This window comes from Eleutherodactylus coqui, chromosome 2, assembly GCF_035609145.1.
Source record: "Eleutherodactylus coqui strain aEleCoq1 chromosome 2, aEleCoq1.hap1, whole genome shotgun sequence".
Classification (NCBI taxonomy): Eukaryota; Metazoa; Chordata; class Amphibia; order Anura; family Eleutherodactylidae; genus Eleutherodactylus; species Eleutherodactylus coqui.
Window position 1 is genome coordinate 129,892,859 of NC_089838.1, and position 16,869 is coordinate 129,909,727.

The 16,869-nt window shown below is 42.3% G+C and overlaps 1 long non-coding RNA gene across 1 annotated transcript in view; it reads left to right on the plus strand.

Moving 5' to 3' along the window:
* The window catches only part of LOC136610653 (uncharacterized), a 69,278-nt gene that overhangs the window by 23,360 nt on the left and 29,049 nt on the right, over positions 1–16,869 (plus strand). Inside the window, exon 3 of the long non-coding RNA XR_010790141.1 lies at positions 7,006–7,124. This is a non-coding gene — a long non-coding RNA (uncharacterized lncRNA). The remainder of the gene's footprint in view (positions 1–7,005; positions 7,125–16,869) is intronic.

Sequence of the window (16,869 nt, forward strand, 5' to 3'; positions counted from 1 at the left end):
GCCATTCAGCCAGGGAATTCCTCTTTCCTGCTCCCTTGCATATACCAACATCCATCTTTCCTTCAACTTTGACTGATTTTTCAGTCCCTGCCAGTGAAAACACATCCCCACCTGATGCTGCCACCAACGTGGCTTACTGTAGAACTGGTGTTCTTGAGGTGACGAGAAGTGTTAGATTTGCATCACATAGTATTTCCCATGGTGACCAAAAAGTTCAGTTTTAGTCTCATCAGACTAAAGAACCTTCTTCCATGTTTGCGGAGTCTGCCACATGTTTGGCAAACGCCCAATGTGCTTTCTTATGAGTTTGTTTCTGCAATGGCTTTTCTATAGCCACTGTTCTGTAAAGTAGGGTAAATACTTTAAGAAGGCACTGTAGTTTTTTGGAGCCAAGGCCAGAAGTGGGGAATGAAATATGAATTAGGAACCTTTTTACAGAAGACAACTTTCATTCTAGCTCCATTACTTTCTTTTTAGTTACCCTCATGAGCTAATCAAGGTCTTTCTGTAATATTTTACAATCAAGCTGTTTTGAGTATCGTACAAAGTTTTGTGGCATCAGCATAAACTGACAGTTTACTTTCTATCCTATCCACAAGGTCATAAATAAAACGATTAAAAATAATTGGACATCACTGAATCACAGTATATGCATGTCAAGCATTAAAAACACCCTTTACAACCAGTACTAAGTTTACATCTCCCGAGGATGTAAGCACAGAATACTCTGTAGTAAGAGTATAGCACGCCATTGTCAATTTTACTTGAACAATGCCCATCCTTCATGAACTTCTACTGTCTATATAAGTATTAAATGGAAACTTCTGCACCAATACTCACTGTATGAACTGAGAAGCTGTGTTTCCCACAAGGCCTCCCAGAAGCATGGGTCGGTCTCTTGTGGTTAATGAAAAATCGGCTGTTTAGAACATTACACAATAGATTTTAGTGGTCATTAGGATCCTCTCATCCTTGATCATCAATGCACAATTACCAACTATTTAAAGAAGAGGCATAACGTCTTGAAATGTGTTTCACTTCGCTGATCTTGGTAAAGTTAACTTTATCATTATTGATGTCCCCCTGAGCACTACCTTTATAAGTAAGGGTGCGCCAGATCAAACCTGTTCTTATCTTAAATAGTACTTCAAGTATAACCATATATATGGTCCTGATGTGGTGGAATTATTTGGTAACAGCATTGTGATATTATTCAGGTACTATATGGAGGTAATATTTATTAGACCAGCCTCTCAGGCTTGCCATTCCTTTGCTGTTTCTGGCAGACATAGGTGTCGTCCTGCTTTCTCCATAACTTCTCACCAGCACATGAAGTGTTACCTTCTCCAGTGCTACCAGCTCAGCTGTAGGGCATGGGCAATTACCTCTCCATTTAGATGAGCTGGGAATCCTCCCTCATTGCCTTAGTGTTGGTGTGTGTTTGTCTCAGACACCCAGCATAGGTCTTCTCCCCCACTACTTTGTCTGTGCTTACACCGGTTTCATATCTGTATTTGTTTGTTTGCTGCCTTCTAGTCTTTGTTCGAATCCTGTCTCTGTCCTTGTCTGTGTGCGCTTAATTATTGCCTTCCTGTCCCTGCACTGTTCCCGTCTCTGTGGTTTGTATCACCCTGTCCTGTGTCCTATCAGGGATAGTCAGGCCTGAGAGGAAGACCATTGAGCCATCCTTGTTAGGGCACCTATCCCACTTTTAGGCAGGGGTACTCCTACCTTCCTGACTAGCAAAGGGTGAGATTTCCCCTCTGACCACTAAGAGTCAGCTGTCAAGCCTAACCGGTAGGTTTGGCACAGTGGGTCAACATTTAGAGTCTGTAACAATATGTATTGATCCATTACTAAGTGATGCAGAAAAAAAGTGAATCAGTCCAGTTCCAGTTTTTTTGTGGATGGGAAAAATGGATGACATGCCAGAGTAAAAAAACAAAAATGCATGCCATGTTGGACATCATACAGTACTGCATACAGATAAAAAAATTCCATGTTTTTGTGGATGCATGGACTAATTTTTATATACTTTTGTGAATTCAGCTTTATACACATATATATTCACATAGTGCGGTGATCGTAACATGTGATCACAGATAAAGTGTATGAAGTAGCAATATGCTTGTAGTCACCCTGAGCTTGTGCTCTTGTCTTATGGCTCATTGTAGTGTACAACAGAAGATTTGCCTTCTGTTTTCAAAATCTCTTTTTATAACCAGCCTGCCTTTTTTATCTGGAATTAACAGTTAAGCCCCTTTTACATGGGATGAAAGTTGACCGCTTAGTGAATGGAGGTGGAGCAGGCTGGAGATTGTTCCAGCCCACCTGCATCTATTCACACTAAACAGGTAGTCGTTCATAGATGAACGACTGCCTGTTTACACTAGCAGATGCAGCGGCAGACCAACAACGATTTTATTGGCTGCATGAAAAATCCGATTAGCAGATTTACACTACACAATTATTGCGTAAATTGCTTGATCTAATGAGCAGTTTGTAGGATAATCGTGCCACGTAAAAGAGGCTTTAGTTTTATAGAGCCTCATCTGTCAAATGAGTTACATTTTTGGATGTAGCTTAGACATCCATGGTGTAGGACAATGCAGATATTTTCATACTAGTGCACTCTATCACTTTATGTATATGTATACTTCAAATGTATATAATACCTTCTCCATGTGAAAGCATTACAATAAAATTGCAATCTACACTACTTTTTCCCTTAAGGCCCTTTTACACATAACGAGTGTCGGGCAAACGATGCCCGATACTTGTCCCCGTGTATACTTGCTCCCATGCTGTTACACAGGAGCGAGTATCTCTGGATCACTGACAGTGCGGACAGCAGGGAGGTGGGCCGGCTGGAGGAGATTTCACTTCTTACTCTCCCCCGCCCCTCTCCATTCACTGTAAGCAGCAGTCATTCAGTACTGAATGGCTGCTGCTTGCTATGGATTACGGATTTAGTGGATCCACGGGACCAACCCACCAAAGCTGAGGACAGCCCTGGAGTGGTTGGTAGCTGACTCCTCTGATAGACGGACTGTAGACAGGAATACAGAACACAGATACGGTAATCCAGGCAGAACTGAGAAGGCATAGACAGGACTAAGGGAAAGGAAGACTGATCCTTGGCTGCAGGGGAAATGGCAGGCCCCTAAGTAAAAGCAAGGTGATCACCTCAATAAAGGTGGCCTGGCGCTGGAACCTCAAACCTGACTATCCCTGAAGGGGTAATACACAGAACCAGACAGAACTGCCAGACAGACAGATGCAGGACAGAGCGAAGACAAACTGACAAGAAACTGGCAGAAAATATATGTAAGAGCAGGTACAGATTTGCTGGAAGCCTCATACAGAACAAAAGATCAGGAAACAGACCCAGGGCAGAGAAGTAGACAGGACTCAGACAAGACAGACTGCAAGACAGAACCCAGAGAGCGGGCAGTACTGACACAGAACAGAATGACCAGTAAGGCTGATTGTCAAGAACGTACAAACACAAATTCAAAGGCAACCAGGAAGTGCATCAGCTCACCTTAAATAGGGGAGTAATGCCTAATTAACCCCACAGGTGAACTGAGAGGCAGAGACTTGGTTAACCCTGTCAGCGCTAGACAGAAGCATAAAGGAAAGGCAGAGATGAGCGAGCACCCAAATGCTCGGGTCCACGTTATTCGAGTCAAGCTTTTAGTAAAATTCAAGAGCTCTACTCGAGTAACGAACCCCATTGACTACAATGGGAGACTCGAGCATATTTGTATGTTGGACGACGGGTCCTGAGCTTTTTTTTTCTTCTTGGTTCTCTCTCTCCTCTCTCTCTCTCTCTCTCTCTCTCTCTCTCTCTCTCCACCCCCCTTCCCCGCCAACCAAAAAATTTGCCATTGACGCGCGCGTGCTGCAACGGGGAGGGGCCAAAACAGGCACTTCACAGTGGGGAGGATCCAAAAGGTGGGGCGGGGTCGAACACAGCGTGATGCTCGTTCGAGTAACGAGCACCATCGAGTACACTAATACTCGAACAAGCATCAAGCTCGGCAGAGTATGTTCGCTCAACTCTAGCAGAGACCTTACACTGCTTACACCAAGCAATGTGTCATTCGCATTTAGAGCCGCCTAAAAGTGAACAACTGCATGATTCTCATCGAGTCATTCAGTTTCTGCATGCTTTTACACGGGGCGATTATCATTCAAAACCCTGCGGGACCCTGAACAACCAGAACAATGATCGTCCCGTGTAAAAGGGCCTTTACTACATCTCTCCTGTGTAATATACAAGATTACCGTATTTAGTAAATGGCAAGTATAACCTTTGAATCATAAGCTATAACATATGAGCTTGGCTCTACAGTATATGGCTGCCTTGTCAAACACTTGGTGGCTCTCTCCAGGTTACCAATGGCCATCAAGACATCTTATCTTCCCACCTTTGCAGCTGATCTTACATGTGTGTACCGTGTGTATGATAATCCTCCTCAACATGAAGAAGGCTAAAAGTTATTTCCATATTAGCCTCTGTAGTCTTTGGCAGCAACGTAGCTCTTGTACAAGTGTTCTCATTTTATTGGAAATTCTGCCTCTGCGTTTTTCAAAAGGCTGCCAAAAGAAGCACAAACACATAAATACCAGACATAGAGCATTGCCTAGTACCCATTTATATATAGTCTGCAGTGAGCTGTTTACACAGCAGCATTATGCCTATCTACAACTACTGGAGATATACTGATACATTGTACAACTGTATTTTTAACATTGGCCTTTCTAAAATAGGATCATTTAGGTAATTCATAGCAAAGAGAAACAATGAGAGACAATTGAATCTAAAGAACTAAGTAGAGCATTGAAAAACGTATGTGTTCACTTTTTCACACTTTGGCTAGAATTGCAATGTTTTCTATGTAGAGTAAGTGGAAAAATAAAGCACACACTTTATGTCTGTTTTTACGTGTCAAGACATACTATAATTAACAGTCTAGTCCTCACAAGGTTCAGAACTGCACAGCTCTAATCTGATGTGACAATTAGGTTAATTTATAATTAACGACAAATTGTAAAAATAAACTAGGATTAAGAAGCCATATGTTAAATACATACTATGCTGCAGAAAGCTAAAAACAATATCACCAATGTCATCAACATTAACTCCCCTATTATGAAGAAGTGGACACTGGAGTCAGTAGAAAGAGCTCAAAAGTCGGACATCAAAATCAGGGTGATAATTCGACTTTCTTCACAGAGCCAACAAACAAGAGCTCGATTTTTCTATTTTCATTCATTTTCAAGCTCCCTGCTTGCAGTCAGTTAATCTAAACCCGTATTTTTATGTTGAGTGGATAAAATCATTCCAGGTCATGTAATGACAGCAGCGATGGTTTGTTTGTTGCATTACAGTTATCAGAACTGTGTCTTCTAAGAAACCGAGCACAACGCATGGCCAGAACAGATTTTAACCCTTGGAGGTCAACAATGAAGGTTTCTATTAAACAGCAGTAAACCCAGATCTTAAAAACCATAAGTAATTGATACAGAAAGTATACTGTAACATTATATAACTTCTCAGTGCTCAAAAAAACAACATTTATTTACCTTCTATGATCAAAACCTTGATTCTTTTCTCATTAGGTTACTTTGTTTTTTCAGATCAGGGTTTCTCAACCTTTTCAAACTAAGTACCCCCTAATGACAAGAAGTTCCAACAGAGTACCCCAAAAAATCAAGTATCCATAATCTCTGTTCACGCTACTGTCAGATGTTTTGTTCTGAGCCTCCATCACAGATTCTGCCAGATTTAGCAGAAAGCATAATGCAGTAAGCAGCAATATTCTTCCCATTAAAGTGAACCATGGCAGGACCCTGACAGTGGGAACCCCAAGCAATGAGCTGTAATCTGAGGGAGAAGCTGTACAGGGATGATGAGCCATCATATAATACCCACTGAGATCAATGGGCTGTCTGTGTATTACATCGGCACACTCAAGAACCCAAGATGTTCTTTGTAGCTTTTCTTCACTCTGGCTAATAAATTAAAGCAACTCTCCAGTCCAGGAACAAAGATGGCCACACCAGCTTCTTTGATTGCCTGATGCACATTGTACATTAGTGTGCACCAGTAGTGTAAATCACTATACACCTGCTTTGATTGACCAATGCTGCCTGTGTGTGCAGCACTGACCAGTCACATCAGTGTGGAGTATCTTAAGGCCCATTTAGACACAACGATTATCGTTCAAAAGATGTCTTGTGAGTGACTTTTGAGCGATAATCGTTCTCTCATTTACAGCGCAAGATGATGGCTCAAACATTGAGCGATCACCTTGCACTCTGAGCGGAGGATGCAAAAGACAAGAGGGGCCACTTGTCTTCTGCATCCAGCTGTTTCCCGCTCAGAGTGCCCGGCTGTTGTATAGCCGAGCGCTCCGAGCGGAGAATGCAGAAGACAAGCGGGGTGTCCCTGCTTGTCTTCTGCATCCAGCTGTCCTCTGCTTGGAGCACCTGGCTGTTGAGCACCTGGCTGCTGGAGCGCTCTGTTCTTCATACCCAGCCTGTTATCAGGGAGAGGGATACAGCTGAAACAATAGTATCAGCTGTATCCTGCTGTGAATTCCTGATAAGGCTCATCGCTGTCTTTCAGCACGCTGAAAGACAACAATGAGCGATGGCTTAACGAAAACTGCACGATGTCAGGGCAGTTAGACACAACGATTATCGCTCAAAAGGCGGCTTTTGAGCGATAATCGTTGTGTCTAAATGGGCCTTTAGACTACTGGTGCATTCTAATGCACAATGTGCATCAGGCAATCAGAGAAGCTTGTGTGGCCATCTTTGTTTCTCCGGGATCAAAGGGTCACTTTACGTTTAAGAACAGGAAACCTCTATTAACTCAGAAAATGCAGTAGTAGAAAATCAATGGCAAAATCAAATCATATTGATTGGCAGTTTATGACATTTTAAATTTTATGTGATTAATACAGAGAATATATTTTTTTTTGCCTTTTGCAGTGCTGGAAAGACTCTTTCTACTACTGAATGTTCAACCACTTCGATGTCCACCAAGGAAACTGTGCACACTTCCATCTCCTGCAGTATCGCTGTCCAGGGTGTGTAAGGACCACCTACTGGTGAGCTGACTTTTGACTTTATTAAATGATGTATTTAAAAATGGGTTTTCTAATGCAATCAGACAATTGCTATATGGCAACAAACACAGGACAACTGTCATCATTTGGCTAACAGTTATCAGTCCTAACTTAACCATCAACATACACATTTGTTTCAGCCAATACATGAGTGAGGCTTTATTCACATGAGCGTTTTATCACCGCAATTTTCCCGCTATAAAATGCTGGCCAAAAATCGCGACCATCTGATACATTGGATTCCAATGCATTTGTTCAGATGGGCGATTTTTTTTGGTGCGTAAGATCGGCCGGACTGAAAAGATCAGCCACTTTTAAACCAATCACTTTTTTAAACCAATCACAGCGCTTCAATGAATGGCTATGATTGATTCATCGAGCGCTGGCTCTGATTGGCTGAGCCGCAGCGCTCGAGAAACAATCAGAGGCAGCGCTTTCTGGAGGCGGGGTTTTTCAAATGCCTGACTAGGAAGACTTGCCTGAAGACTGAAGACATGCTGGGGAGCTGCGGAGTGCGGTAGTGGCTGAGAGGTGATGTATCTGGGTTTTTTTGTTTGTTATTGCACTTAGGGCTTATTTTAGGGCTTTTACAGTAGGATTTCCTACTGTAAATGTTGCATTGCACCGCACGAAAACCGCGTTTTCGTGTGATGCGATGCAACAAAAAGGAAGACTCCATAGGGAAACGTAGGCTACAAAACTTCCCGGCTGTATAGAGCATGCTGCGATTTTGCATTCTAGCAATATAGCAGGCTACAAAACATCGCTTGTGTGGAAGAACCCATTGGAAAACATGGGCTTCTCATACATGCGTTTTGTAGCACTGTCGCATTGCTACAAAATCGCACAATTTTGTAGCCCGTGTGGTAGTGGCCTTATGGTTACAAGTTATTTTACTCTTGATTACAATAGCTTGAAACATGGTTTAATTACAATCATACCTCTACTTTCGTCGCTTTCGTCTTTCGCTGATTTCTAGTTTTGACGATTCTTCCAGTGCAGAATCTTGCCTCTTCTTTCAGCGCTTCCTTCTAGTTTCGGCACCGGCCGCTGGCTCACGTGGCCTCTATGCTGCTGTCAGCGCTGGCTGTGATTGGCTTAGTGGGCTGTCACTCAGCTGACTCAGCCAATCAGAGCAATCTCTTGCTGGAGGCGGGGGATTTCAATCCCCCATCAATAGCATTATACTCTGCCAGCTTGACAAGCCTGCACGGAACTCCAGAGAGCGGCCTCTGGGACACCGATGGCACCTGCTAGGTGAGTATATAGATTTTTTTTTCTCAGGCAGTGTAGCTAGGGCGTTTAGTGCTGCCAAAAACACGGTACCAAGTGGTGCCGCATTTTCGGCAGTGCTGAAACTGCTGCACATTCATTTCAATGGGCGACACAGGGCCAAAAACGCTTTTGTGAACAGCCCTATTGAAATGAATGGGAGCGTTGATTCCTATGGAAATAATTACCTCTAGTTTCATTGGTTTCAAGTTTAGCCAATGCTTTCGGACGGATTACCAACGAAACTAGAGGTTTGACTGTATATTCTAGCGAAATTTAATAAAATATATATTTCACTCAAAGAGACATATAACTTTTTATGTATGAATCGAGTGATTAATGGCACCCGCTGGAGAACATCAGTATATTGTCTTACTCCTGGTACAGTGCCTGAGAATGCGTTGCATGACACAAGAATTGAAAGAACTCCCAACATGCAACATTCACGACCCATTTATAAACATTTATATTTATCCTTTTCTTAACCTACTGTAAGAAGAACTCCATGTATCCCATTCTGTTCATTTGCATTAGGCACTGAAGGAAGGAAATCAGCTAGTGGCTGTGATACATTGATTATAATGCATTGATGCCCCCTCTTAAGAATATGACAGCTGGGCCAGCGATTTTGTTTCTGAGTTCAAACCCAGTGACTTTTATATGGAGAGTTACATTTGCTGAAATGTCTGCATTGCTTTCATGCTTTGCAGTCTTGTCCTGGACATGTGTTTTCTACATCATTCAGTCTTAAACATATAAATGAAGCTGGCAGACAGCATCTTTTTTGTCTATCTCGGCAACAAAATAATGGTGAGCAGGTGGTACTAATACAAGTGTCACTGCAATTTCATGTTGGCTTAGTCAAAAGAATAAGTGCTTTCTTCTGGGTTCAGTTCTTTTATCACTTTGTAAGAACAAGACTATGCACAAAAAATATACAAAAAAACACAAAGGGGGACATTTATATAAGACCGGTGTTTTACATGCCAGCTTTAGATAAGTGCCGACAGAGTAAGATGCACCAGTATAATAAAAGACACAAGCCTTTTAATAATTTTGGCCAGGGGCAGACTGGCCATGCAGGCCACTAGGAAAAATCCTGGTGGGCCAATGGAGGGAAGGAATTTTTTAACGTTTCTGGTGAAATGTAAAAAAAAATGTTATACTCACCTACTGTGTCACTCCTCCCATTATGGGAGCTTGTGAGGTGGATTATTACTGAGTGGGGACCTATATGAGACGTTATTACTGAGTGGGGGCCTATATGGGGCATTATTATTGAGTGGGGGCTGTGAGACGTATTATTAGTGAGCAGGGCCTATATGGGACATTATTTCTTAGTGGTGCCTGTGAGGGGCAGTATTACTGAGTGGGAGCCTATATGGGTCATTATTGCTGTGTGAAGATCTATATGATACATTAATACTGAATAGGAATATGTAAGGAGAATTATTACTGAGTGGGGGCCTATAAGGAGCAATATTACTCAGTGAGGGCCTGTGAGCGGCATTATTGTTAAGATGGGGCCTACATGGTGCATTATTACTGAGTGAAACCTGTGAGGGGCATTATTACTGAATGGGCACCTATATGGAGCATTATTACTATGTGAGGTCTTATATTGGGCATTATTACTGAGTAGAGGCCTGTGCAGGTAATTATTACTGAGTGAGAGCCTATATGGAGCATTTCTACTGAGTGAGGGCCTATATGGGGCATTATTATTGTATGAAGATCTATATGGTACATTAATACTGAGTGGGAATATGTAAGAGGAATTATTACTGAGTGGGGGCCTATATGGAGCAATATTACTGAGTGAGGGCCTGTATGGGGCATGATTACTGAGTGAGGGCCTGTGAGAGTAATTATTACTGAACAGGTGCTTATATGGAGGATTCTTACTGAGTGGGGGTCTGTGAGGATGATTATTACTTAGAAGGGGCTTATAGTAGGCATTATTACTGAGTAGAGCCTTTGAGGGGTATTATTGCTGAGCGAGGGCCTATATGGAGAATTATTACTGAATGGGGACCTGTGAGGGAGATTATTACTGAGCAGGGGCCTATATGGGGCATTATTACTGAGTGAGGGTCTATTTGGAGCTTTGTTACTGAGTAGGGGCCTGTGAGGAGAATTGTTACTGAGCAAGGGCCTAAATGGAGCTTTGTTACTGAGTGGAGGCCTGTGAGGGGAATTACTATTGAGCAGGGGCCTATATGGAGGATTATCACTGAGTGGCTGTGGGGGTGATTATTACTTACTATGGGTTTATATGGGACGTTACTACTGAGAGGAGCCTGTGAAAAAAGTATTATTAATGAGCAAGGGACTATATGGAGCATTGTTACTACATAGGGGCCTGTGAGGGAGATTATTACTGAGCAGGGCCTACATGGAGCATTATTACTGATTGGGAGCCTATATGCAGCATTATTGCTGAGTGGGGGCCTATATGGGGCATTAACACTTCTGTACATGTAGTACACAGTTAATAGGACCCACTGATTTCAATGGGTTCATTCACATGAGCGTATTTTTTCACGCAATGTGAAGAAATACTTGGCATGAACTATCTTGATTTGCACTTGCACACCGCATGGGCCCATTGAGATCAATGGGCATACGTAAATCCGCATGACATACGCAGAAAACCTGCATGTTTACTGCTAATATATACGGACAATTGAGGTTATTAAAAGCTGCATTCAAAAAACATGTAGTGTTTAAACATGCGGTTTTTAACATCGGTCGTACGCAACAAAAACACGTGTGAACGCAACCTTAGATGTACAAATGCACATGAATACTCCTCTTCTACTAGTCTGAATAAGATTTCAAAAAGTACAGCAATGGATTGTACTTCAGAGCTGCTCTTCCTACTGCAACCATAGTCAACCATTGTGGGCTTACCCACCCCATACAAGTATACATAAGCACACGCACACACATACACACCCTTTCTCTTCTATGTCTGTCAATCGGTATGTTACTCTCATACTATTGCCCCTGTGACTCTGTACACAAGGAGAAAGTGCTCTTACATTGATTACCCACATGAGAAACCACATCCTGGAAGCCAGAAATGCAAACTTTCCCTCTGATGTTTTTTTTAATTCATTTTACAGCTATTCATTTCCATTCACGTCACAGCCTGGCAGAAGACAGCTATAATAATACATGTAAGACATGCAAGTCTAAACTAAAAGGAAATATATAGCGCTTTAATAATGCGCCCTGTGGTACGGCTCTACAAGAAACTTTGAACAAATAACTGGAAACATTCTGCAATGCATAATTTCAGCCCACAAAGAATATTCAGCGTTGAGAGCAGATCCAAACATTATATCACTACAAGTAAACAGCGTTAACTATCTGTTTCTATACTCCTATTTATGTAAAGCTTGTTTCATGTTTGGACCCCACATTTTCATCTGACAGTTGTACAACCAAAAACATATCGACTGAACAGAGATTTTAAACCAAATGATGTAGTGAATTCATTCCTCCAGCACCTAGAGTCATAGCAAAGCATGCCAGGCATAGAAACACAAGGCAAGATAAAAAAAACAAATCATTATATACACATTTCAAAGGGACAAAATGTCAGGAGTTGAGAATATTTCTGCAAAAAGGTCAGTCAGGGAAGAATTCTGGGAAATCGGCACAATAGCTAACTGTGATGCCACTTCAAATAATGAATACAGTTTCTCGTCCGTGTCATTGGGGGACACAGCAAGACTTTGGGTATAGCTGCTGCCACTAACTAGGAGGCGACACTAAGCAACGAAAGAGTTAGTCTCTGCTACCAGCTATACCGCTCCTACGGGCACTGACCTAAATCAGTTTTAGCTCAGTGTCCATAGGAGGCACACCTTCCTGCTCCGCAGCTCTTCTGTCCTTTTGTTATTTTTCCTTCTCTATCTGGAAATCAAGGTTGAAGGGGTTTTCCAAGGAGAATACTATTGATGACCTGTCCTCAGGATAGGTCATCAATAGTTGATCGTCTAGGGTCCGTCACATGGGCGCACGCTGAGCGGGTGCATGCTGTCAGCACCACAAATGCAAAGAGGTTGAAGCAAAAGTCTCCACACCGACCTCTGAGTAGTGGCCGGTGCTTGTAACTGCAGGCATGGCTCCCATTGAAATTTGCTGTGCCTGCAGTTACAAGTGCAGGCCATTACACAGAGGTTGGAGCGGGGGCTTCAGCGGCTTCAGATCCGACTCCTGTGTATTTGCGGCGCTGACAGCATGCACCGGCTCAGCTGATCGGTCGGGGTCCTGAGCGGCAGACCCCAACCGATCAACTATTGATGACCTATGCAAAGGATAGGTCCTCAATAATATTCTCCCTGGAAAACCCCTATTATATAACTTCCCTGATAACCCATAAGTAGGGAGGGCGAACAGTGCTGCACCAAACAGATAGAACGATTGTATTACAGCTACACTGAAAGATAGTGATTGAATTTGCAATCAGCTGCATTAACCCTGTCATACGACACATAATTTTTAACATTATTTATACTAAACATTGTGGTGTGACTTTTTCCCATTCATGGAGATGTATCTATTTTACAGTGTGGCACAGTATCCACGTAGGCCGTCGTGCTGCCCTCCATAACACAGTTACATTTTAGCTACATTCTATATAGCAGTCCAGAAAAGCATCAGACTGACCGTAATAATTTCCCTTAGGAAGGCGTCATTGTACAGTATGTTGCTATCTTCTGTCTCACATTAGTTAAGCCACCAGGAAAAAAGCCAGTTGGATAATTACATATAGTCAATTCATATTTAACATGGTTATGCCATGTTCTCAAATATCAGATTGCCAATTTTTCATAACCACAATGCTATGAACAGTCCCTAACAGTTAATTCTCTGCTTCCGCAGGGCAGGTTATCATATGCCTACCAGACTTGGGTGGCTTTCTCTAAGTCACTTCCGACATGCAGCCTTATAAATCCCTCTCCTATGGGAGTTCTTACATGGTGGTTGACCCCGGTACCTACAGCTCTTTGAGTATCTGCCTTCTCACTCCCCCTAGGCGGAGCACTTCTGGATGGCGGATTGTCCTCATTTTTCAGGCTACGTTTCTTCTTGCGTTGATACTGCTCAGCACCAGTATTGATAATAAATTTGTTACTTTCCCTATATACAGCATATCACTCTACACCAGGTTCCAAATATCTTGGTGTTGCAGTAGCTGAGCCTGCACAGTACGGTGGAATGTTCGGATTTCATGTCCAACCTCTCACAGTTATGGGAATTTTTCGCCCTTCAGAACAGCATTCTCCAGACAAGGCTTTATGACGCTTGTCTAGATAACACTGCGGCAGATTATTGCAGCCTTTTCAGTTTGCATGTCTGCATGGTGAGCACACCCCTCTCCTTCTATGCTCACCACCAACCACCCTAAGTCATCCACTCCAGCATTACCTTCCCACAGCAATCCTTTCTGTAGGAAGAATTAGGCTCCATTACTGTCATAAGTAATAAATTATGAGGCCTATACATTACTGGAGCACATCTGCCAGTACATTCACCAGTATTTATCTTTAGCTTTTCCTCTACAAGCATCCGCTTGCACTTTCCACCTGTTTGATTACCACCAATGTTTGCAGTGTGGGGAGTGTCAATACAATACATCTCTTCCTTCCTGTGTGTTGAAGATAAACTCTACAAAACATCTTGACTGTATGTTTGTTCCACTGAGTCTCCTGCCTTTGTACCTAGGCCCAAGGCCAAAGTGTTGGGCATACTATTTTTTAGTAGCCACCCAGAATGGTTGTCCTTCACGTTTAATAGAAAATTATCACTTGCTTTCCACTAGTTTCCTCCAGATGGGGCCCACTCGTTACATACCCTCTTCCCTTGTGATACACCTTTTTTAAAAATAAAAAAAAGAACATAAAAACACCCTTCACGAGGCATACCACTTGCTTCTGGATGGGGCACATTCATTAGATACTCTCTTCCCTTGTGATAAAAAAGAAAGCCACCCTTCACAAGGCATACCACCTGTTGACGTCCAAGCCTTAGACAACCTGGTCCTTCTCCCAATACCTTACTCTCCTTTTCTACAGAACAGAGACTTAGAGCATTCTAAGCCTCATGCTTCTCCATCGCTGTTCACTTTTCAGTGGGACTTGGTCTCTCTACAAGGATTCTGGCATCCCCTGCTATGGTTTCGGGGCAGATACCACAAGAATCCTGCCTTGGAATAGTCATCTACGTCCTATGTTCTTCGGGTTCTAGATCTTCTTAGTTCATTCTCTGGTTCTAGGCCACTAAAAGCAGACCACAGCATTGGCTTGCCTAGTCAACCGGACTCACAATCTCACCCCCCAAAAAAAGCACATCAGCACATCGCTTTAGCCATATCAGAGGCATCCTGCGTGCCATGGTGAACTACGCACTACTCTTCTGTTCTCTACATTCAATGGCAGACAGCCCGAGAGTCAGCTTTAAAACAGCTCTCCTGACTGTCCTTATTCAGATGTGGGTGGCCAGAAGGCCAGCATTAACTCTTGAGTACAGAGCACTACAGCATGCTATTCTAGAAAAGGTCAAGCTGGTATCTCCTTTTCAGTGTTGATTCAACCATGTTCAGAGATCCACTTTTTTGCCAATAGCCAACCGGAGAATATACAGACCTTTCCACTTGCAAATTTCTGATTCTGATCTGTCTTGATCACCTTCATGCATTAATGTATTTTCTCTTACTGCTCATGTACAAACTGATTTAGCTCAGTGCCTGCAGGAGGTGTATAGCTGGTAGGAGAGACCAACTCTTTCATTGCTTAGTGATGCCTCTTAGCGGCAGCAGCTATACCCAAGGTCTTGCTGTGTCCCCCAATTAACATAACAAAAATGGATTTTATGGTTATAACAAAAATCCTGTTATCTGTGAGTTCTACAATTCTAGTCTACCACAGTTGGTTACACTGAAATAGATAATCTGGATGGAAATTTATAAATGAAGTATCACAAATGACACCTGCAACAAGCTAACTGATGGCATCGTCTACTGTTAACAACACATCTAGTGAGGCAATAAGCAATAAAAAATTGGATTTGTGTTCAATTAACTAAAACTAATTGCCCATGTATTATATGTAAAATGCAGATTGGTATAAACTATCCTCCAACTCATCTACATTTCAGTGGGTTCGTTCATGCGACTTGCCCTATTTTTTGTTCCGTGTTACGCAAAAAAATGCCATAGAAGTTTATGGCAGGTTAAAAAAAGCAAGAGGAAGCATGTAACCTGGAGTACAACTCTTGCTCCATTGCAGCAAGTGTATTTGCTCATATGTTCGTCTTTCGAAGTCCTCAAAGAAATTTCCCCCAGAGACCTTATTCAGACAAGCATGTCTCATTTTCACCTATGTTCTATAGTTGACTGATCCTGAATATAGATCTAACTAGCCAATCTAGCCATTCACATGGCTTTTCTTCTGTATTTGAAATGTGTAGTCAGTGTTATCTTTTAGGCTGCTTTCACATTTGCAGCAGGGATTTCGTTCTCCGCCCGGCAAAGGAGCCTAAAAAGGAGTAAGGAGAATCCCCTGGCTGAATGCGTCCATCTTATATTGGAACTGAACAGAGTCAAACGTATCCCGTTGACTATAATGGGGCCCGTTCGGTCTCTGCTCAGCTGCCCACAATTTTACCAGAAGAAAAAGCGGTGAATGCAGCTCTATTACTTCCGGTATTTTGTGACAGACCTGTGATGGAACCTCCGACCAGAGGTTTCAATGCAGATGTAAAGGCAGACTTACAATATTGGTACCCAGAGAAGCAAGGGTTCATGGCAATATACAGGATTTTTTGGCCTATCATCATGGCAAGGCTAAAAGATAAGAAAATGGCTAAAGGCCTGAAAGATAATTGCTCAAAAAACGCTCAAACAACAGTTTGAGTGACAGTTTTGAGCAATCACCTTTGCATAACTCTAAGTAGCTAATTAGCTACTTAAGAGTTAAGGCAGGCTGAGTGGTATACCACCGCGATAGCTCAAAGAACAAAACAGCTGCTTTGTATATGTAAACAGCTGCATTGTTCTCGGAGCTTTAAGGTGGTGTCCAGCTGAGAACTGCCAGCAGGATATTAGCTGAAAGAATACTATCAGCGCTGCCCGCTGAGAAAACCAGTGTGCAGCGCTGATAAGTCATCGGTGATTTATAGCTTGCTAGAAATCACTGATGAACGAAAAATGTTTGATAGCAGTGTGTTTAGACACAATGATTATTGAGCGATAATCGTTGTTTCTAAATGCGCCTTTAAATACAGCTGAAGGTTTCAAAATAAATACAGACATAATATATACATATGTAGGTAAATGCAGACACAAATTTCTGTATACTCTATCCGTATTTGTCTCCATAGTTCAACCATTTTAAAATGTGCTCCTATGAATACGGTATGTTTCTTCAAACTAAATACTCCT